General features: G+C 49.7%; 1 protein-coding gene and 1 long non-coding RNA gene across 4 annotated transcripts in view; one reads left to right on the top strand and one right to left on the bottom strand.

Annotated features, from left to right (window-relative positions):
- LOC135916245 (transcription factor GATA-4-like) overlaps positions 1-23,128 on the top strand; it is a 142,001-nt gene that overhangs the window by 107,030 nt on the left and 11,843 nt on the right. The window lies entirely within an intron of this gene.
- LOC135916247 (uncharacterized) overlaps positions 7,033-23,128 on the bottom strand; it is a 78,660-nt gene continuing 62,564 nt past the window's right edge. The window contains exon 3 of the long non-coding RNA XR_010568882.2: positions 7,033-7,980. This is a non-coding gene — a long non-coding RNA (uncharacterized lncRNA). The remainder of the gene's footprint in view (positions 7,981-23,128) is intronic.

Here is a 23,128-nt window from a genome sequence, read left to right as displayed (position 1 = left end):
CCAACGCAATTGGCTGGCGCATCTATACAAGAGAGAGAGAGAGAGAACAAGGAGAAGGGAGGGGAGGGAAACCGGCTAAGCGTCTTGGTTTGCTACCCTACACTTCATGAGGGTAGGGAAAAAGGCGAATGGGAAGAAGGACAGAGAGAGAGAGTAAACACTGTGTATCTCCTGCGGTGATTAAGTGCCAGTATTTGAGGAGGCAGCAATCAAGGAAGCAATCCTGGCGATTAATCTTTCCGTGCAAAAACCACGCAAGATGTTTTGGTGAGCGACTTAAACTAAAGGCAAAGGAGGGGAGGGGAGTGGCTGTAGAGGGTACACGCGTGCTCGATGTTCTCTCGGAGATGCTGTTGCACGCAAGCCTTCGCCACGGATCCTCGTGCGAGCAAGAACACAGAGAAGAATAAAGAGAAACAGCTGTACTGCGCGAGCAAGAAAAGGTAGAACGTCGGGCTTGCGTAAACGACGCAACCTATGGCCGAGTACAGCCGGGCAGAGCGGTTGACGCAGGCCACGACGAGATCACGCACCAACGATCACGCGGATAGAGAGAGAATAAAAGCTAAAGCAAATAGAAAATAAGCAGAATCTCATCGTGAGCCAACGAGGTTGACCTCCGACAAAAAAGCAGAGACACGAGTCGAATGGGAAGGGAGTCGCCGGTGTGTACCTCTGGAGAGCGAGGGAGAGAGTCTTCTTGAGAGGAAAAACGACTACGAGGTGACAGAGAGGTCATCGTAAATTGCTCAGAAGAAAATTATTTTAAAAAGAAACAGAAGCCCTGGGCACCAAACCAAGGAGGCAAGTAGACGAGCACGGCCTGCTCATTGTCGTCCTCCTCGCATTCTCTGTACGTCGCGGCGAAGCGGTGGGGACCGCGGGGCCTCGGCGAAGGGGGTGATCTGGTGGCGCCATCTATGGGGAGCGCTGCCGCGGCCGTCGCGACGGCCGGCCGTTATCCATGCCAGCCATCGTCGTGATGCATGGACGCGGGAGGAGGGTGTGGGTGGAGAGGGCTCAGCGAGGGTAGGCGAGAAGGGTACAGAGGGTAACGAGGGGGGCCTCGTTAGACGACGACAGCGGGCGGCGCTCCCGGCGGCAGCAGCTGCTACCCGAGGCGTCCGAGGCAGCAACTCTCCACAGATCTCTCTCTCTCTCTCTCGGAGCGGCAGACGAAAGCACAGCCGCCAGGCAAGCAGCCGCTGGATGACCGGCGCGTACGTGACTTGCAGTAGTAACGACCAACGATGCCTTTCTCTTTCTGTTCTCCTCCTCCTCCCCATCCTACCCTCTCCCTCTTTACTACTGCCCATTCTGAGTGGCGCCGCGAAATGCGCATGCGTCCGCCAAATGAGCCCTCCTCCGCCGCCCTCCCAACGACCCGCGTCATCGTGAGCGAACCTGGCTAATGCGTTGCGCATGGAAAGAAAAGACGGAAAAGGACCAAATGCGAAAGAGACAGAGAGAAAGAGTAGCGAGTGAGTGAAATAGAATGAAGAAACAAGGAACGAAAATTCCGCCTAATAAATTGTCCCCGTCCACGTATGCTTTCAAAAAAGAGAGAGGAGGGCACATTGCGAATGCGGCTGCGCGGTCGAAGGTGTTGCACGATTGATCGAATGGAGAGCGCCGGTCATTTTTTCAACCGCCCGTCGCTTTCAGTTGAGTGGTTTCGAGAGAGTGGTAAATGGGCGAGGGGAGGACGCCCGCGCAGTATCTGGTAGAAGCGGGAATAACTTTGAAAGAAAAATATGAAAAGGGCGTCTTGTTGGTTTCTTTTTATTATTCGCTACCCTCTCCTTCAGGTTTTTTGTCTCAACAGAAGCGCCGGGGCTCTGTTTTAACTGGCGACAGGCTGTCGGTGGGCGCGCTGATTGGTGATGGAGTAAAGTGATAGGCTTTTAAATAGCGAAGTGGATACTCGGGGCTACTCGAGGGAGACTGCGTCTACTTTGGTGGGCTCTCTGTACAGCTTTAGACTGTTTGGTTTTGTTCCTTGGCTTTCGTTTTATCGATGATATCCTGCTTAAGAGATAGAAAGAAACTACATAGGGAGCAAAGCTCGGAGCTTCCGGCTTGATACCTTTTTGAAAGCTTACTCCTGATTTTCCTCGCCTTCCCTGGCACAACTTGACTAAAAGCCTCGCGAGAATCCTTGTGCATAAAAACAAGATCAGAGAGCGAGCCTATTTCATAGTCTAAAGAACTATGAGCAATGTTTTCCCACGTGGTTCTATCTTAAAATATATGCCGAATTATCGATGTCATCAAATGTGATGACATCGATAATTCGGCCAACTGTGGCTGTAGACGCACATCCTGAAAAATATAGATGTGTAAACAAGCCTCGTTAGATGCCACATTGATGAAACGGAGATAAAAGAAGACAGAAAAAATGTTTAAAGTTATTGTTTATGATGATCTGTACATATCATGCAAACCTCGCATGAGCGCATTTCTTGTCTATATTAAACCTAGTTGATATTTAGGCATTAAGTTCTTTTTTTTTAACTTTATGTCGTTGTCGTCTGGAGGACCAGACAGCCAGCAGCACGCGCACGGAGAATCCACATGCCTGACTGAATTGATGTATGCTTCACAGGTTGTAAAGTCCAAAGCAATAGCTGAGTGAATGAGTACGTGCTGTGTACACTTGGTTTCTTCTCGGAAGATATTACACAGGACTTTTTGAATAATGTAGTGAAAGACTGCGTTCACGCTAATTGTCCTGCATCGCACATCGTGTGCGTGAAAGAATCCAGGTTTTGTTCGTCCAGAATTTAAAGGCAGCTTTACGGAAAAATGAAAATAAGGAAGCGCTGGACGAACTTAACAAAAAATACATGTTTGGTGGCAGCGGTCATTGGCATCGTCCAATTTACTGCGCTGGTTTCCACACAAAATAAAACAGAAATGACAAGGAAGAACGACTGCGTCATTAGCGTTGCACGTAAGAACTATATAGGTGGCGATCATGGCTCAGACAGTATATACTGCGCAGCACGCCCAAAGTCTCTGTTTGTGCGAGTACATCAGCGATCGGATCGAACAATGCATCAGAGTCCGTTCTGCTGTAGCCCCCCCCCCCCCCTCAGAGAAAAAAAAAAGCGAAAAAAAGAAAAGCAGACAGCGTGAGGATGAGGCTTGTGGAAGTGACACGTTTTTCAGTATAGGATAGAAACTTGGGCGGACTTTTGCAGCATACTTCACATTCTGAAAGACCATTGAGTCGCGGAAATACGCAGAGAAGACAGACACACACATTGCCACGGTTGCTAGGCGGCGCGATGAATGTGTCGTTGTTTGTGTATCCCTTAGTTTGAGCGCTTGATCTTGCAGAATTTGAAGTGGCACGTGATTGCGAAGAATAATTAGCTAAGCAGCATCAACAGATGCCAACTTTACATATTGTCAGGATGTTTTGCATCTCCGTACAGAATGAATGGCCTCCAACACTGCCAGTCGTCTCCTAGCAGCGTCTCCAGGCAGTGCGCTTTGCCTCAATAAACTGCGCGTTGTTGAGTGCGCTGCCGAGTTTTGCAGCGCGCAGGCCTTTTTCGGCGACTGATTTTACTTGCGTCGAACATCATTATGGACAATACCGCGTGCGATGTCATGTAATGCTTCTCATGACATGATGTCGTGTAAGTCACAGACAAAGGGAGAAACAGGTATCAGCCATTTGCTCACATCGATTACATAGTGCTTATTGAGAACTTTTAAAAATATGATTCGCGAAAAGGACCGTGTGCGATCGTTACATGTGATGACTGAGTGGTTAGCGCATGGTGCTCTCCCCTATGCGCATTATGGCAGGGACGGATCGGTTCGTTTCCCAATAGTAGGTGCGGTTAAAGATTATCGTCTGTTTTTTTTTCTTCTTCTTTTTTCTTGGGTGAAGCCGACGACAGGGTGGTGGCCTGGCGCCGTTAACGCAAAGGGCGGACAGAGCAAAGCAGTTCGCAGTTTCCCTTTTCGTTTACTTACGGGCGTACTAAAATCTTCTCACCGCGAAAAGTAGACTGCTGTCCATAACAAGAACATCTGCCAGATCTAGCGTGAAAATCCACTCGGTGCAGCGATTTACATAGAACAGCTGCAGAATGCCACAGCAGTCGAGGCACGGTGGCCAATGGTTCGAGCGAATTTGTTTCCTTTGATGCCGGAAAGGTCGAGAGGGTGGAAAGGGGGGGTCGAGGCTGCAGGAAGTTCTCGGGAGTCTTCGAAGCGAAAGGAAAGCGCACGCGTGGGGGGCGCGCATTTTGAACCCACGCGTGGGAGCGAGGCTCGTTCAAGCAATCGCAATTACTTACGTCGTTCCGCCCCGGGCGCGGAAGTTCGGGTTGCTCTCGATTATATCACGATAGCTTGCATCGACCCCTGCACCTCCCCCACCCCACCTGAGGTGGTTTCAATCAGATAAATGTTGCTCGCTGAACTGTGAGCACACCAGACGGAAGAGATTCGTAGTCGAGAACAGTTTGTTTTCTTAAACATTCATTTCTTCTATGAAAAAATTGTGTAGTTTCCCATTGCTGCCTTCACGGCACTTCTGGGCCTTCTCTCCGTTTGCTAATAATCGACAGACTTTTGAAAAAGGACTATCTTCCGCTTTAAAACTGATTTAACGTTTGAAAGCGAAACTTTCCTTGCCTATACACATCCCCGACGTTTGGCGTGGTTGCTGCTTGCTGCCGCTGGGCTTCTCGCCGCGCTAACTGCGCCGATCGCGGAGCCAGTGTATTAGTAAACTGGGCCGATCTCAGAGGCTGTGTAGTCAAAGGTTGTGACTTGGTGGACTTCGTGGGCTATAGCACGATATTCGTCCTCTACAGGGTGTTAGCGCGGCTTGAAACGGTTTCCAATCATTGAGGCAGAGATATATCTGTGGTTGGGCATACCTTTGATAGCGCTATCGCTTTACGCAGTCACTCGGAGGTAGCCACACCGAGCGCTAACTTTTTGTCTCTTGCTCCGGCCTCAGCGTCGGTGTCTCACCGAGTAGACGCTGCGGGGGGCGCTTTTTCGCACAGCCGAGGCGCCGAGAGGGAAAGCCCGGAGAACAATAGTGACGTTAGCATGGATGAGCTTCGAGAGGAAGCACTGCCGTGGTACTTGGAGGCTGGTTTACATGAGTATACGTCTTTGAGTAGAAGTAGGAGCTTATTTCAACCTGAAATCTCCACGAACCAAGCAGCTACTATATCTATAATTCACGTGCGACAACCAGGGCGTCCGTTCGGTTGCCGCCCACAAGCAAGCTCAACGCTTACCGACGTCGAGAGTGGGATGAGCCCTTAATCACGGGTTCATCATAGGCGAAAAAGAAAAAGTAAAGCTTGAAACAAAATGCTTAATCCAACGCTCGCAGACATTTGTTTGCGAGCAGTGGATTAAGCATTTTGTCGGAGTAGCTTGGTCGGAGTATCTTGGTCGGAGTAGCATGGTCGGAGTAGCATGGTCGGAGTAGCTTGCCGAGACATTGGTACATCCACGTCGCGTGCCATTTACTCGTGTCAACTTGTGTTTCCATTGTTTGCATTGAAGCGGATGGTGTGAAAGATAGTACGTAAGGTGCCAGAACGTGCCTCTTTTGCGTGGCACTTAATTTAAGACCATTCGAGCTTCACTTCGTCGCGCAGATTCGAACGAGTGCGTTTGGGTCCGACGCAATTCCTCCCTCTCTGTATTTCACCGTTTCTGCGTAACGATGGTGAGCGCCCACGGCTGAAGACAGGTGCAGACAGAGGGCGTCACTCGAGGAGGGAATATATACCCACGGCTTTGCTTCTCCTCCGGAGGGGTTCGGCCTAAGGGGGAGCTGGGCCCGGTCGACAGGGGGCGCGGAGGTCGTAGGAATCTGGAATCTCGTGTATACATATCTCCGGCCGATCAGCCTTCTCGCGGGACTTGCTTGATGTTCAGGTCGCCATAAACGCACTAAACGACGACGACGACGACGTAGAATCGACCACTGTGGCATAGCAGATGCTGCGAGGCCTCTCACTCTACGTATATATATATATACCCGATGGACTGCTGGATAACCGCCGCCGAACGCGAAGCATTTCAAGCGGTTGTGGGGGCCATGCAGAGGTGCAGCGGTATACAGGATGCTTGGATGTCCTGCAGTGTGGACTTGTGTTTCGGTGCGCGCAGACTAACGCGACGCCTGTTTGTTTGTTTGTGTACTTGCAAGAGCGATATATACACGCGTGTCAGCGTGGTCTTTCTGCGCATGCTCGTTTTCGTCCATCGGCCTGTCGTGTTTTACGACCACTTAGTGACGTTTACGGCGCAGCGAACATACAGTATGGACAAGGACGCGAATTACGACAAGGGAAAAAAATAAGGCAGGTGTAAACGTCTGTTAATAGACCTTCTGGTCCTGCTTTCTCGTGAATGCTGAGTTTCCGACTAAGAACCATTGCCGACGCTGTAAAATAAATTGTGGTTAACCATTTCGTTTAGAACGTATACACAGGTATATAGGCCCACGAGATCGCCCGCGAACGCAAATTATGGGGTCTCTGAAGAACCCTTCGCCAGACTAAACTGGTTTAGTGCTGCCCCTTAAGTGTGCCATTAGCCTCCGCATTTCGAAACCGTGTCCTTTCCAACGTATGGGGTCAAAGCTGAGCCGCTATTCGCTACGCAATGTCACGTGATTCAGCGTCAGGCGTCGGGCACGCTAGCTTATCTTAATTTTGCGACAATGGCGACACTTCGCAGAGTGATGCTATGGCGTTTCATTTGAGCAGCGGCGGCTGATAAAGGTACGTCTCAGGCCGGGGCGAAGGTTTCGACGAGGGGGCGTCGCCGGAACCTGTGGTGAAGCTTGGGAGATCTAGCTCTCCCTCTTAGCCTCCCACTTACTGCGAGATTTTGGAAGTCCATCACCGCAACCGTCGAAGCCATGCGCTTATTATTATTATTATTATTATTATTATTATTATTATTATTAGGAAGAAACATAAATGAGTCAGACACAGGCTGGCAGCGACCTTCGGAATAGGTACAACGCCTGACTGTTCGAATCGGAATGAGGAAATAGGAAAGCGCGGATTAAAAAGAAGACAAGAGTAGTTATCAAAATAATCATAATAGGAAACGGAGAAGGTAGGATGTTCGCTTGAGGAACAGTCGCAACGCTTAGGGCTTTTGGCGCCCCTGCATGTTTGCAGGCGCCACCTGCCCTTCCAACGTGCGCGGCCTAAGTGAGGCCTCTTACAGAAGGGATCCTTCCTCGTCCATACTGTACACAAGCCGTCTCGTTCGCTCCCATGCGCGCATGCCAGGTACGCCTTGTTGTGTATGCCCCGTACGTCTCGCGCGAAAACTTTGAGCGCCGGACGGCATCAAACTGCCGTGACTTTCTCACGAGTGGGTACACTTCCTCTCTCTATTTTTTTCTCACTGCGAGGAAACACCGCAGCGGCAGGACATGACAAGCGCGTATAAACGCGGGCTCTTCGCCTCTCTTTCTCTCCGGGAGAAACAACGCAACCCGGAGGACACGGCAAGAACAACAAAATGAGCGAACGGCTGGTGCAAAAGCGGAAAGCTCCTTGCCGCGGCGGGCGCGCTGACTTCCAGCATCGTTCACAATGTTGTCGGTGCTGTGCGTGCACTTGGAAGTCGTTATACGTGCCGAGTTCTCCTTTCCCTCTCTCTCTCTCTCTCTCTCTCTCTTGTGGGAACACTCCTTATACAGCTGCGAATATTCGCGACCACTCCTTGAAGTTGCAGCGATAATACAAGACCTTCTCCGATTGCGGAGTAACCTCATTGTGTTGTTTGTGGTTGTCCGTGAAGTTCACCAAGGCCTATACACTCGTTCTTCACTGCAATGGGAGAAGACGCCCTCGTACGACACTTTCGGCGGGGAGGAGTCCATATCGAACACCTCATCTGCGTCTGTTTCCGCTGTACAACGGCCATCGCCTTGTACTACGCACCATGGTCGGGTCAACAGGACTGAAAAAGAAAACAGAATGAAAAACAGAATGAAACAGAATGAAAACAGAATGAAAAAGTGGGAGGACAGAATGACCACATATAATGACATCGTAAAACCCTGCAGGTTACAGAGGGGCACACTCCCGCGACATCGCCCAAAACTGACAAAAAAGCAGTCTGTCGCATGGCGGCATGTTACAAACTAGGGCGTATCCGAATCCTACGCTCTCGCGCATCATATATCCGGACATATATATCAAACGGACCAATGCAACAAATGTGACTCCATAGCCACTCTGGAGCATGTATTATGGGAATGCCGAGGGATGTGTAACAATAGCAAGAAAGCGGCACCTATCGCAGCAGCCTTCGCACGCGCTGGAAGGCCGCGCTGCTGAGCCCCGCCCTCGAGGATCAACTATGGGCCGTCCAGCGGGCCGAGGATGGCGCCAGGACCCACGAACTTCTGGCCCTCACCTAAGCGGCGCCTTTCGCCCTCCCCACCAACTCGCAGGACGCACAATAACGTTATGTTTTCCTCCTCCTCTCAGTGATGAAGGTCTTTGGATCGTGGCCACGTGCGGTCGTAAGCTCAAAAAGCGAGCGACACGTTAATTGCTCCCGTTATCGTAGTCGGTGGACCTAGCTCACTGACCGACATTATGCGGTCTTAATGTTCCGATCCAGATGAAACGGCATCCTCGGCGTTCTCTATTCGTTCTTTCTTCTAGTAGGGTAGCAAACCGAATGCACTTGCGGTTGACCTCCCTGCCTTTCCTTTCTTGCTCTCTTCCTTGTATACTAAATGGTCGCGCTTTCTTTATGCTAGCGTCAACCGCTCAATAACAGCACTTGGATAGACGAAACCGAATGGGACACAAGGCACGAAGAGTGCACATCCATGGAACTCGTATGGCGGGGTATGGGCGACAGGCCCGAGCACTCGAGCTAGGCCAGCCGAACTTACCAAAGCCGGTTTACAACCTATTCCCAGTATTCATCCTTCACCAGGAAGAAGTACGTAAATGTACTGGATGCCTCATCGCTCACATTTACGTCATCTTAAGTTATAGGTGGCTCGATTTTAAACGTGTGCAGAACATTGGGGACGATCGAAACTTTGTCGGACGCGGTCGTAGCGTGTAAGTTGGGAATTCCTTGCTCACCTAAGCACACAGCTTGGAACGGAAACTATGCGCGAGGATCCTACTGCACGCGTATAACATACCGCACCACTGAGTGCATCCTGACCATAGGCCTCGACTGTGGCGAGATTCACTTCAGTTTCTCGCATAGCACTCTCTGTACGGACATGGGTCCTTGGCTGTACGACCCCCCGGTGTGTGTGGATGAAAATAAAGAAAGTCATAATAATGAAGAACAATAGCAATAAACAATAGCAATAACAACAACAAAATAAAAGTCTATCTACGGATTGGTCAAAAATAACGTTATTTTAACGTTGTTTTTGTAAAGTTATGTTGTTTTGGACCTCTTTGTTAAGCGCTAATTTTATTGCGTACATTAGCACCTACAACCTCGTCCTCTTCCACAAGTGATGCACACAAGTGACAAGAGGGAAGGAAAGACCGTTTTTTAATCAATCGCGGAGAGGTTTACATTACGGCACGCCTATATAGCATGCTACTTCAGATCGGTTTCCTGATAAACGAAGTGATACGCTGTCACAATTACACGAGATACACAAATATACACGTATATAACACGGCCTGTTCGCATAAGACAAGCATTATAGCAGCCGGCGCCGTATTCTCACGACAAGGTCTCGCTTTTATCGTGCCGATAATAATAATGATAAAAAAAAAGAAATATAGCGTTATTGGAAGTCGTATATAGTTGTCAAGTGGCACCTACCGCCTCTTTTCCCCCTCGCCACTGTCGGGCGCGACCCGTTCCCCTGCATGCGCGTGCTGGTTAAGCGTGTGTAACTGCTTTCCCAAACAAACTAACACAGCAGCCTGCGCGGCTGCGCGCAAAATCTCAGGTGCACAGAATGGGCGATAAGTGGAGAGGATATCAAGCGCGCTGTTTTGCAAACGCCGCGCGTATGTATACCACGATTTATACTACGCTGGGGCCGCAGAGGCGGCCCCAGCCGAATTGCGCGTCGGGGGAGGAACGAAAAAAAAAAAAAAAAGAGCCCCGCGCTATATAGAGAAGGCGTCTACCAAATATGTCCAGCCTACTCGGAATAAACTATTACATAGTTCCCGATCCGTATGTGCCGTGCAGGCTCCCGCACGTAAAACCGTTTCAGGTCGTTGAGAGGGATGGTCGCGACGTCGCCGCGTCTCGTCGAGCATGGGTGGCTGGTTGCCCGCTTTCCGGCCTGGATAGATAGTACACACACACACAGTGGTTTGCTAAACCGTGAGGTGTTGTAGTAGTAGTAGTAGTATAGTAATCTCGTCTACCCATAGGGCGACAGACGCGTGTTTTGCGCGCTAGCGCTGGTCGTAAACAGGATTATTCCGTTCACGCGGGTGGCGTCGAAGAACAGCATGAGAAGTCGGCTCGGCTATAGAGGCGCGCTTAGCCCGATTCGGCCTACAGGAAGTGCTCCGTTTTGCATGCGCTCGGCCGTGTAATCTGAGAAACTGATCTTTTTTAGCGGGCAGCCTCCACTCGGAATGACTGTGTACAACGCAAGTCGTGGCAGAACAACTGATTGTGTCGCAAGACGCGAGTCCTATATGCACACAAGCGAGGCTCGTGCGCATGCGCGACGAAACAAGGAAGCGTTACCGGCTCAAATAAGAGTCAGGCTTAGAGGCATGTCCAAGCTTGTAGTTATGCGAGTGCTCACAGAGCTTATATATGTATATTGCGACGTGCCTTTCGGGCCTTGCATCTGTATATATATACCGGTGGCGTTCGAATGATGGATGTTAACGCGTGTGAGCACTCACACAAACCTACCGCGATAGCTTCGTATCTACGATGGGCCCATCGTATCAGGTAGGGCAACTCGCGCTATCTTTCGCGATAGTTCTACGCACGTTACTTCACAGCCTTTAAATACTGCCCGCAGATAGGGGGTGCTCGTTCTTTGTCGACTGCTGTCCATGCTCGCACATGCTGCTGCTATTGGGCTAGTTGCTTTTGGTTACGTGGGGTACAAGTTCGCCTCAATAAATGGTTGCCTTGCTGTGCGCTCGTTTTCTCTAATTACCGGTGTGTAGCACCACTCGTGACAATATGTACGTATATATACACACACCAACTCGGCTCAAGCGGCCAACCTTATATGTCACGTGCCTTGTGCGCTGGAGTGCAGTCTTAATAAGCGCTGTGGCAGAGACGTATATGCAGACGATGCATCCACTACGTAGACGGAACCAGTAGATTACATGATCTTGAACAGCGGGTAGCATCAGTGGATCGTGAGGCTTATAGCGCGTGAAAAGACAAGGACGAAAGGAAGACGTGACACACAGAGGCGCAAACCTGCAACAATCCTTATTTCGAGCAGAGGACCCGCACATATGTGCAACTTTTTCGCATACATCATCATACATGCGCAGTTCGCAAAAAATACTTAACGCACCGTTACGCAGCTAAGCTAACTCTTTGCGGGAAAAGACAATTGATGGTTTTGAAACACAGTTATCCCCGAGCCTGTCAATCCTTTCTGCTTCAATAATCTCGCGAGTTAATCTTCCTCGGGCTCTTCCCACGATTTTCCTCACGCGCTATAAGCCTCAGGATGTCATACCAACAAGCACAAATAACTGCATTACATCAGTGGGTCACAAGGTTCTAATATATGTTGACTGCTGGCCATAGAACGGAAGGAAGTTCATTATGTAAATGTCTATGGATAATCATTGGATGGCAGAACGCCGTAATGCTATCGCATCATAGTCGCTCAGGACTTGCGAGTTCTTTCGCCTCCATACCCGCCCCCCCTCCCCCACACCCCCCTTTACTCGCGAAGGCGCACTCTTACGATACAAATATGGGTCCAAATTGCGACTCATTTCGCAACGGTGTTCTTCGCAGAACACATATACGGCGTGCAGAGAAGCCTCGACGCCTCTGCGGCGCTTTCATCCTTTTGTTCGGCGCTAATATGTGGCAACCCGTTCGTCGGCTTTCACGCGGCTCGCCCTTGAATGTCAAAAGCAGGCCGCTAATTGGCTTCGGAGGGAGCAGAAAATACACACGTTCTTAAGAGAAGCCTTCCTCCCCCCCGCCCCCCTCTCGCTTCTCTTTCGCTCGAAGGATGCACCGTATATGTATATACACGCACGTCAGCATGGCCGGCGACTGGGCCGTCAAGAACAATGAAGCGGCCTGCCTTGAAGCCCTCTTTAGTTGCGGCCCTGCCAAGCTGGACGCGCGAACTATGTAGACGCAAGTGTCCAGCTGTAACCCACCAGCCGTGATCCGGCTCTCTAGAAACCGTTCGGCGTAACCCGCCGTGGTTGCTCAGTGGCTATGGTGTTAGGCTGCTGAGCACGAGGTCGCGGGATCGAATCCCGGCCACGGCGGCCGCATTTCGATGGGGGCGAAATGCGAAAACACCCGTGTACTTAGATTTAGGTGCACGTTAAAGAACCCCAGGCGGTCAAAATTTCCGGAGTCTCCCACTACGGCGTGCCTTATAATCAGAAAGTGGTTTTGGCACGTAAAACCCCATATATTATTATTATTACCGTTCGGCGTATACCGAACACGGAAACTTCGACGTCTCGAGCTATAGCGACGGGGCAAAGTGGCAAATCTGCTGGTACATACGTCATAGCGATTCTTGGTCGGCTACCACCCGGTATCTCTCAGAATCCACTGTCGTTGTCTGTCTTGCGACACATCGGCGAAGCTGGGCGACTGGCCTCGGAGCCTCACTCACGTGATTACTGTAGTGAAAAAGATGCATGCGATGCTGTCGGCACTGACATCGCTCTCGGGCGAGACTCGATCCTGCGCTGTCGATGCCAAGAGCTAAAGGCCTCTTTCGATCGCTTGCAGCAGGAGTTCCTTTATATCCACCCTTTCAGTTACAGTAGGTTTTATCGCTACCGACAGCACACTGTCGCCAGGCGACCAAAAGCAGCTCTGATATATATACGTGTGAACAGCAGAGGACGGGCGACATATTTGGGACTCGGATTATCGCTAGCCTCCAGCGGAATGGATGATCATCTGTGTCGGTCTATAGGCAAATATCCAGAATAATAAAGGGCTGAACGGCCACATTTCCCATTAAATGGTCGTTGGTACGGTTAGGTCACTGACAATGCAACGGCATCATAGCGACTCACACAGAGAAGACGACGGCGACGATGACGACAACGATGATGGTCCTCTTTTATGCCTTGTAGCCCGCTAAGGGGGACAGGCCAAGAATCGGGCGGCGGGATGTAGATTTGTCACGGACAATCGCTTCTTCACCTTTCTCTGCCAGCTATATTCTGAAGCGACACACCGACATTCTGCTGCGATAGTAAAAGTAGGCTGTTTTAAACGCAGACGCTATATATTTATACGCCGTGGTGTTTCTGAGGGAAGGGGACGAGAGAGGGCACAGGCTCGGCTTATTGAATTAAGATGAATGTCTTTGAACTATAGTTTAAGGAACAAGTTAATTGCTGGTAAACGGTAATTAAAAGCGTTACTGCACTAGCCATGGGATCTGGTCGCGAACAGCAAGTCTACAGAAAGAAAGAAACTGGTTTGGGCGCACAGAGTGAGCAGGTATTGCCAAAACATGACAGTCAGTTTACCGCGATCCTTGAAAAATAGAAAGGTGTATATAAGCAGTACATTCTACCAGTATGGCCGATACCCCGTGGTGGGTGGAGCAATATCCGTAGGCACCAAACCAAACTGACATATAAGTTACAAGCTTGGAGGTCAACAACGGAGCTCGAGAAGGAGTTAAGGACCGGGCAACGATTGATAGACCGGAAACTGTTAGGCGTAAGCTTAAGCGACAGGAAGAGAGTGATGTAGATCAGAGAGCAAACGGGCAGAGCCGGTATTCTAGTGGAGGTGGTGAAACTATTTCCGAAAAGGGTCCTGAAGGACACCTGACTGTTCGTCAAGTTCTAGAGGGCACCTCCCACGTCGGGACGGTTATAGGTTCTCCGCCGCTTCGCGGGCCTTCTGGACAGCCCTAGTTGACATCAAGATAAAAATAAATGGAGCTTGGCAGGCCACGCTGGGACAGATAACCGGTGGCATATTGTAGAGTTACAGATTAGGTGCCTATGAGAAGGGAAACGCAATCAGGATGGCAGCTAACGGCAGAGCCCTAGGTGGTGTGACGTAATAAGGAAATTTGCAGGCATAGGATGGTGTAAGCTGGCGCAGTCGACGCCAATGGGAGAGGCCCTCGTCCTGCAGTAGGTACACACTAGGCTGATGATGACAGCACTCCCCTGAATGTTTAGCTATACACTACGCGTTCAGTGCATCTGTATAGCTACACACTCAAAGTGTAGCTAACGTATGCCTCGTGAACTCGACAAGTTAGTATGTACTACGGCATTGGGCTGCGAAGCATGAGGTCGCGGGAAGGAATCCAGGCCACGGCGGCCTCATGTCGAGGGGGGCGAAATGCGAAAGCGCCCGTGTACTTTGATTTAAGTGGCATTAAAGAAACCCAGGTGGTCCAAACGATTCCGGAGTCACCCACTACGGCGTGCCCCATAATCAAATCGTGGCTTTGGCACGTAAAACCCCGTAATTTAATTTTAAAGCTAATATGTATTATTGGCACTTTCTTCGCAGCTTGGAAAACGTTTTTTTTTTTTTTTAACAATTTCTGAGAGACCGAGACACAGGTACTACTGGGCGAGTCCAATTGCTTGGTCGCCGTTTTTCCGCATCATATATGCAAATAGGTCGTCGATGCACGCGCGAAACCCGCAACGACGATGGAGACTTTCAGCCGTACAGTTATATAAACGCGTTGGGCGTATGGGGGATAGTTTAGCATTCTAAATCGCAATCGACTATTTATTCCTGAAGGGTGTATAACGGCGCAATGAAGTTTTCGAATATGTTAAGTATCTTCGTCGAGGTAAGTAGAGGACGGGAAACCGATACAGGAGTGCCGAATAGGGTGGTGTGTATACACTTTAGCAGTTTGTCTATAGATTTATCGCAGAGTGCTTCGTTTTCTTGTAGACTTGCAGTTTCGTCCATATAGAATATCTGTAGACCACCTGTTGACAAATATCGCTAAAGAAAAAGACTATATGTGTGTTTGCATATTTACGACCTATCGGATTCCAAAACGCTGCCGTTTTACAGGCAATCGATAGACAATAGTGGACAGAAAAAGAAGAAAGAAAAAGAATGTCAGGCCATATGTTCCCAGGACGTCTATAGACATCGTTTATAGCCGAACTAAATAAATAAATAAATAAATAAATAAATAAATAAATAAATAAATAAATAAATAAATAAATAAATCACCAGGACGTCTTTAGGTGTAGTCTACAGAGTACATCGAGAAAATTCTACGGACGATCTGTTATTTGTAGAAAGAAATCTCTTGTAGAGGGCTGGGATGGGACGACGTATCACGTCTCTGCTGCGCACCTTATTGCTGCAGTAGACACATTCCTACAGGGCTTGCAAACATGGAGCAACAGACCCGTTGAAGTGACGTAACACCTGGCACAATCGGCCGAATCGGCCATAGCCGATCGAGCTAAGCGCACCTCTTTGCCCCCGACAGGATCCCGGCAGCTGCTTGCCCCGAAGATTTACACCCGAGGGAGAGTGTTTCAGTTCGCAAGGTGGCTATCGCTTCGGTAGCGAGTTAATTGGGATTTAGCAGCCGACAGTGCGGATGACGGCGGAAAAGAGGCACGGGGGGTCGGCCACGGCGATCCTGAAGTAATGTCGCCTCCGGGGGCCCTTTTATCTCGCCGAAGCCCCCTCCCCTGCACCCCCCCCCACCTCTTTGCGTCCGGTTTACGGGCAGCTTGGGTGTACGACATGCCGGTTGGAATTGCTAAGGTTTAGAAGCGCTTGGACAACGGCCAGTGTTTCCAGAGTCTGCGCTGTCTGTACAGTGCAAACTGTATATGGAGTGACGTGATCAGCCCCGAACGCCACGGTTGACGTCTAAAACATAGTAGCCGTGACGTATGTCCGGTTCAGCAATCACTTCCGGAGCATACAACCTGCAAAAGCACAGTCTTCGAGTTTTGTCTCTGTTACTCAAAGGCAACCGTCGCTGGGGCGTGGTTACTGGCAAGTCTGTTAAATTTCGTTCTTTATATATTTTTACTCGCATTCATACCACTGTATACACATCTACAGCCTTTGTCGTTTGCATTCACTCGACTCTCGTATGCCTGCAACTACGCCTGTTGCCTAAACTTCCCCGAAGCGAAAGAATAATATACGCATTCGCCAATGCACACCCATTGTTGACTGAAATGACCGACCGCGTCGAATGCCAATGCCTGTAGTGTCGAAGGAACTGCAGAACACCACCTGTGCTACTGGACAGCCGTCCTTCGAATATGAAACCGAACATGAAGCGGAAGCCTTTCTCGTTGGACAAGACGTTTGGACCGTGGTCTCGCATATTCCATTCGTAGAAGCCCACAAAAGCCCTGCAAGTGAACACGAGCGACCATCTGCGACACTGTGCTGAGGCATTACGTTTGCTCACTCCAGTGCACTTTTAACTCTCGAGTTTCTCTGCTTCTCTTAATCTCTTCCTCCCCTTCGCTATAGGGTAGGGTAACCAACCGGGCTCAGTCCCTGTTAACTTTCCCGCATTTCGTTTATCCTTCTCTCTCTCTCTCTCTCTCTCTCTCTCTCATGTATTCGAAATGAAGTGAGTTCACTTGAAACATGGACCTTGCTGATTCCTGCTGAACCCACGTGTCACGCCTGTGGAACTGCTGGCGCTGGAAATTTGTGGAGTGTGAGGGCGAGGGTTTGCCTACTGCCTCGAAGCTTTTCCAGCTGTGCTGATGCGATACGAGGCGGACTGGACGTCGCGGTTCGCCATTAAGGAGTGCCGAAGTGTAAAGAAAGTGAAAGCCGGTCACGTGCCAAATGTATATCCCTCTTTTATCTAATCCATCGATCGATGAATCAATCAATCAATTGGTTTAAGCCCCGAAACGACAACGGCACCTTAGTAATGTGCCTCAGGTAAATTTCGACCACCTAAGGTTCTTGAAGGTTCTAAATGAATATCACAAGCTTTGAACCCGAATCCAATGATGCACAGTAACTATTCGTATTCGTGTTCGAAAAGGAACTGCAATCGGTACTTTCGTTTATTCGAAACTAACCAAGTATTGCGCATCAACCGGGCAACCAAAGTCTGGCTACTGTTCTCCGTTTGCTAAACAAACAATTCGCAAATTATCGGGAAGTGAGAAAACGACAAAAATTTTTTTTTTTTAGAAGCGATAGAGAAACAAAATGGGTAACGCAAGCCTCGTTTTCGGTCTTGCGGCGGAGGCCTACATGAGAACCTATGATTCTTGCTGTAATAGGTCATTTAGTGCTTTTGGCAGTGCTTTAGTTTTTAGTGTTTGGCATTTAGTGTTTTGGCATTTTCGACGCTAGAAACCACGATGTTTTCCTCGAAACGCGCACTTTTACATGCGTCTATGGCAACTTCATTACTTTTCTTTTTGCCGCAACTTCTGACCTCTCCTCGGCAAACATTCATTTAGCGTTTTCGGAAAACTCGTCATGCAGCAGCCATTCTTTCTTGAAAAGGTTGTTTGCGAACAGGCTCTAAAACTTAGGAGAGGCTATTAGCACAGTTCTTTATATTACTATTTTCGCTCTTTTGTTTGAAAGTGCCTCTTTGTCCTTGATAGTGAGCTGTATTTTTTCTTTTTTTACCCAGGCCATGACAGACGTGGCACCTAATTATACCAAAACGCTGGAAGTAAATGCGTCTGCGTTTGAGTATTCGATACCATTATTCGTATTCGATTCGAAGTTGATATTTGCGCTCACGCCTCTAATAGCTACACGAGTTTTTTTTTTTTTTTTCAATCATTCCACCAGCAGCGGAACGCGCGAACGACGCGACCTGGGCCTGGAACAGAGCTCTAGACCACGTGACTCAGCAGTTTTAAACGTCAGGAGTCACTGAGTCACTATGAGAGGCTCGTAAATTCTGTCGAATCCACCGCTTGTGGAGCTCTATGTATGCTACGACATCGGGTGCAAGGAATATAACGAACGCGAACTTCGGAAAACGTGTTTCCTTCCGTGGTGGCCACCTCGAGTGAAACCGAAGGAATGCCGGCAGGCGAACCGCTCTCATTACGGCGAGAACACAGGAGCAACTTCCAAGTGCGTCGTTCTTCGCTTTTCGTGGCAACGAAAAGCCGCGCGTTTAGCATTCGTGTATGGCGACCTTTTGAATTTGGCTGGCTGTACGATTCCTGTTCGAGCATAAGTGCTCTCCATCGAGACGTGCTCCGCCGAGCAAGGAAAGGAAAAGAATAATAAGAAAGACAGCTTTGGTGGCGCAGAAATGCCGCGATGACGAAACTACCGCCGCGGTTACAAACTTTAGCAGCGTGTGTCCTTCCGCCGCTGGGACCATTCGTGCTCACACACACACACACACACGCACACACAGCCTGCGACAGAGGAGGAACGTCCTTTCCACGCTCTCTTTCTCTCTCTCTCTCTCTCTCTCTCGTTCGCTGCTTTTTGTTTCTTCATTCACGTGGACTCTGAGAGAAGCCGATCCAAGCCAAGTCGAGCCGCGGTCGAGCGCTCTCGCCCTGTCGGTCGCGCCGCAGGGCGAGAGCATTTGTGCAGTCCGCTCACGGGTCGCCCGTAAATGTCACGGAGCCGGCTCGGCACGCTGCTGGAACCGCCGGCGAGTCCGCGCAGACCGTAAATCTGCGCCGGCTCATCCGGATTTGTGAAATCCCGCGCCGCCCGATGTTCTCTTCTTTCGCACTGGCGTTCGCGATTCCCCTCGTTACGACGACGACGCGGCGCGCATCAGCGTACACACGCACACCCCCTCCCCCACTTGCTCTTCGCACCCTCTCTTGTGGGAACTGGACGTCGCGCATACGCAAGACTGCTCTCTCTCTCTCTCTCTCAAGATCTACTTTGATTCTACGAGCGCACGAGCTCAAGCGTTCTGCTTCTGCTGCCGCGCTAATTCGTCGACACGGAGAAGGGAGCAGTGATCGCCGTCTGGAAAGGAATCACGCAGGCAGACACGGTTTGTCGTACAACGCGGCGGTCAGTGTATGGTACGATTCGAATGTGACGGAGGGGGGGGGGTAGTGGAGAAGGTGGGGACGGAAGCGAAAGTGGCAGTATATATATACATGCCAACGGCGAGGCAGGGGCTGGCTGTCGTCTGTACGCGGCAGATTCAGCGCCGCGAGACATGCAACCTGTGTAATACCGACCCCCCGATGGCAGCGCATGCAGCGCCAGCAGCGGCGGCGAGAGTAAGCTGCAGAAAACAGAAGAAAGTGAGATGTCCCGACAGGGCAGGAAGAGGAGCAAGAGAGGGACGCGTACTCTGACCTCTCGTTTTGATCTCCGCCCGCTTTTTCCTACTTCTGCTATGAACGTGTCTGTTTCTTTATTTGAACCTTGTTTAATTTGCTTAAAGTGTGATCGCTTCGACTGCCGCCCGCCACGCAACCGTGGCCACTTGCGACAGGTCTCCTCCGTATGTAGTGGTTCCGCAGGGGTACGAAAACAAGAATTGCGGTGCCGCACGACAACTTTCGATGGTGTTCGGAATGCTTGGGCGGGAGACCTCTTATAAGCTCACGCAAGGTCTCGAGCGATCGGCCCTGTATATACCGCGCGAGGTTGTTACACCCTATCGCAAGAGCGTAAACGTCAGCCGGCTGGTCTTTCCATTCTGGCGGTAGGGCGCGCGCCTATGTAACAGAGCCGGAGTACTGCACGCCTCACTCTATCTGGAAAGAACGCAGAAGTGTGGAATTTGGTCTGTAAGACTGTTTCTTCGAAAAAGAGGGATAATCTATAGATAGTAAGCGTGTCTTTTCTTTTGATGAATTTTATATAAGGCTGGGTCCTCTCCAACAGCCCAAGGATTTACGACCTTGAGGCTTTCGCAGGCCAATGTGCAGAGAATATGTGCAACTTGTTAAGAAGCATACGCGGAAGACAAATCGACCGATCGGACCTATTAAATAATTTTGTTCATAAACCTTATATTCGTCATCGGTCCATTTTTATGTCCACTGCAGGACGAAGACCTCTCACTGCGATCTCCATCATGCGCCAACCGATTTCAACTAGCACCCGCGGATTTCTTAATTTCATCACCCCGCCTAGTTTTCTGCCGCCCTCGACTGCGCTTCCCTTCTCTCGGCACCCGTTCTGAAACCCTGATGGTTCACCGGTTATCTAACCTACGCATTACGCGACCTGCCCAGCTCCATTTTTTTTTCTCTTTATGTCGATTAGAATATCGGCTATCCCTTTATATAGTTTATAAAAGGGCAAGGCAGTCCTGTATACTTGAGGAGGAGTCTGTAATCAATCTATGGACTATGCAAATAGATAGTTCTAAGGGTGTCCAAACCTGAGCAGGGGGGTGGGGCATCTTAGATACAGGTTATGCAACTCTGACTCGCAGACGACCCTATTCGACACCGCGATACGTTCATTGACGAAAAGCCAGCGCGAAAGCTTTCTTTATTACCCCCTTCCCGTTTTTCTTTCGCGCGCCATCTGAAGGATGTTTTTGATTGGAAATCCTATATATTTTGGCTGGAAACGTTCTATATTTATTTATTTATTCAATTTACCCTACATGCTAGGAGGAGCATTGAGTAGGGGTGGGGGAGGGGGCGTACAGAAAGATGACAATAATTAAGGCAGGAAACGAACTACACATAGTAGGAGAAACAAATCAGTTTGTACATTGGAAGGAAAAAAGGAACACTGGTAAACGTAGAAACAAAAAAGCAAGGTCAAGAGAATACAATACAATACAATACAAAGTCGTGAAACAATGTCAAGAGAACATGTGAAGTTGCAACTGTTCACGAAATTTCGCAGGATCTTTTGATGAAACAATATCATTTGGAAAGCTATTCCATAGTGCGATGGCGCGCGGCCATGCAGAGTTATTGAATGACCGTGTGCGGCCAAAGATGCGCGCCTGAAACTGAGATGATTATGAAGTCGAGTAGATGTGCGAGAAGGAATTTCAAGCGACAAACGACTGGACCACGAGTTATGGTAGTATATTTATGAAAAAAGGCATAAGAAGGGCAACAGAAGGTCGAGAATCCAAGTCAGGAAGAAGAACATCGCGTTTAATTTGGGTAATTTGACGACTGCAATAAGAAGTTATAAAGCGAGCAGCACGATTTTGGATGGATCTCGATTTGTCTGTTAGGCACTGTTACACTGCCAGGACCACACTGCCACACTGTCAGGCCAGCGTGCGCTATTAGAATTACATGCATGCATAGCAGGTTAGATGCGTAGCGCGTGCATCACAAATAATCTTCCTTATCGCGAAGCTTCAGCACATATGCATGGGGGGGGGGGGGTACTTTTTCGTACGTATAGTCCACCGTCCTGCATAGCCGCCTTCAGGGGTGTGAGGCGAATACAGGCCGTAACGGTTTCCTAATTGCCTGCCGTTGACGAATGACCGGAACTGTAGGCCAGGCAACAAGTTTCATTAAGGCTAATTACCTGCTCGGCCGTTCTCCTACTTCCACACCTCGCCCAGCGGGATCTCCTTCCGGAGGGTCCAGGAAAGCCCGAGATATGATCTTTGCCGCTTGAGTATATGTATCTGTCCAGCAAAGAAGAATTAAGCGGCGGAAACCATTTTTTTTCTTCGGGGTGGGGGGTGTAGGCGGACAGAATGCCCGAGGTGCCCGATCTTTGGTTTCATCTGGATATGTTGACAAATTCACAGCTGCCAGCTCGGACACCGGCTGTGCTGCAGCCGTCTGGAAATTCAGCACCGCGGCTGCAACCGCAGTGGCACAATACGCTGTGTAAGCGGCTGGCCGCCAGATACGGACAATCGATACTCAGGTCCCGTCACGGCAGCCATATATCTCTTTGAGAGAAATGCTGGTCTACTAGAAGTTTATTTGTTAAACCTAAACTAGGAGCTATATATAGGAGGGCATGTCAACGCGCAGGAACGGCTGCAAACTTTATCGCAGTATACAGTAGCTAAAGAATACTAAGTGACGGTGTAGTTTCACATAAAACGAGGAAACAGAGAAATAAGAATGTGACGCCGGAGGATTGAGAATTGAGCACTTAGGTCTCTCGCTTGTGCATCCGGAGTTACGCGAGACGTTTGCCGCAATGAAATGAAGAGTACAGGATGCAGGGTGCCAATACAACACACACACGCGCGCGCGCGCGCACGCACACACACACACACACACACACACACACACACACACACACACACACACACACACACACACACACACACACACACACACACACACACACACACACACACACACACACACACACACACACACACACACTCAGCAAAGTAGCAGTAGTCTGCAAATGCAAAGTCAGTAGTCTGCAAATGTAGCAGTCTTCGAGGCGGTATGTCTAACGCAACACCCTCCCATCTCACACTAATTGGAGTGTGCAGTGCAGGATGCAGGAGTGCAGGATGCAGTGGAGTGTGCAGTGCAGGATGCGACGTCTGCAAGCGGCTACGAAGACAACATCCACCGTTTATTGTGCGGCCACGGCCTTGGATTTCATTTACTAAGACAGGAATCACCCTCCAACAACATTGAGACAGCTGGAGCAGCCTGCAGTAGGCTATGAAAGCAGTCCTGTGTTTGTTTGTATTTAGAGGAGGGGGGGGGGGGGTACTGGCCTGTGTCAACTAATTTGACTGCGCGAGGGAGCGCCTTCGCCGGGTCACCATCAAAGAGCCCTCTCTCTCTCTCTCTCTCTCTTTATCTCTCTACACCATCGAATTATGTTCGTCCCGATTAGCCACTGTGTTTAGTTACGTACCCGCGTGTGACCATTGTGGCATTGTTTCGGCCAACTGTGCTTGTAAAACGATAGTCCTCACTGATAATTAGCCGCGTCGGCCGTCTCGCGTATTACTCTCCTTGCCGCTGCTTTCGCTCACTTAATGCGAAGAAATGCAAAAGGAAAAATAGTAGTGGAA

The sequence above is a fragment of the Dermacentor albipictus genome, chromosome 5, assembly GCF_038994185.2.
Source record: "Dermacentor albipictus isolate Rhodes 1998 colony chromosome 5, USDA_Dalb.pri_finalv2, whole genome shotgun sequence".
In the NCBI taxonomy this organism is placed as follows: Eukaryota; Metazoa; Arthropoda; class Arachnida; order Ixodida; family Ixodidae; genus Dermacentor; species Dermacentor albipictus.
The sequence above is the reverse complement of the archived record's forward strand: the minus strand, read 5'-3'. Positions and strand labels throughout refer to the sequence as shown.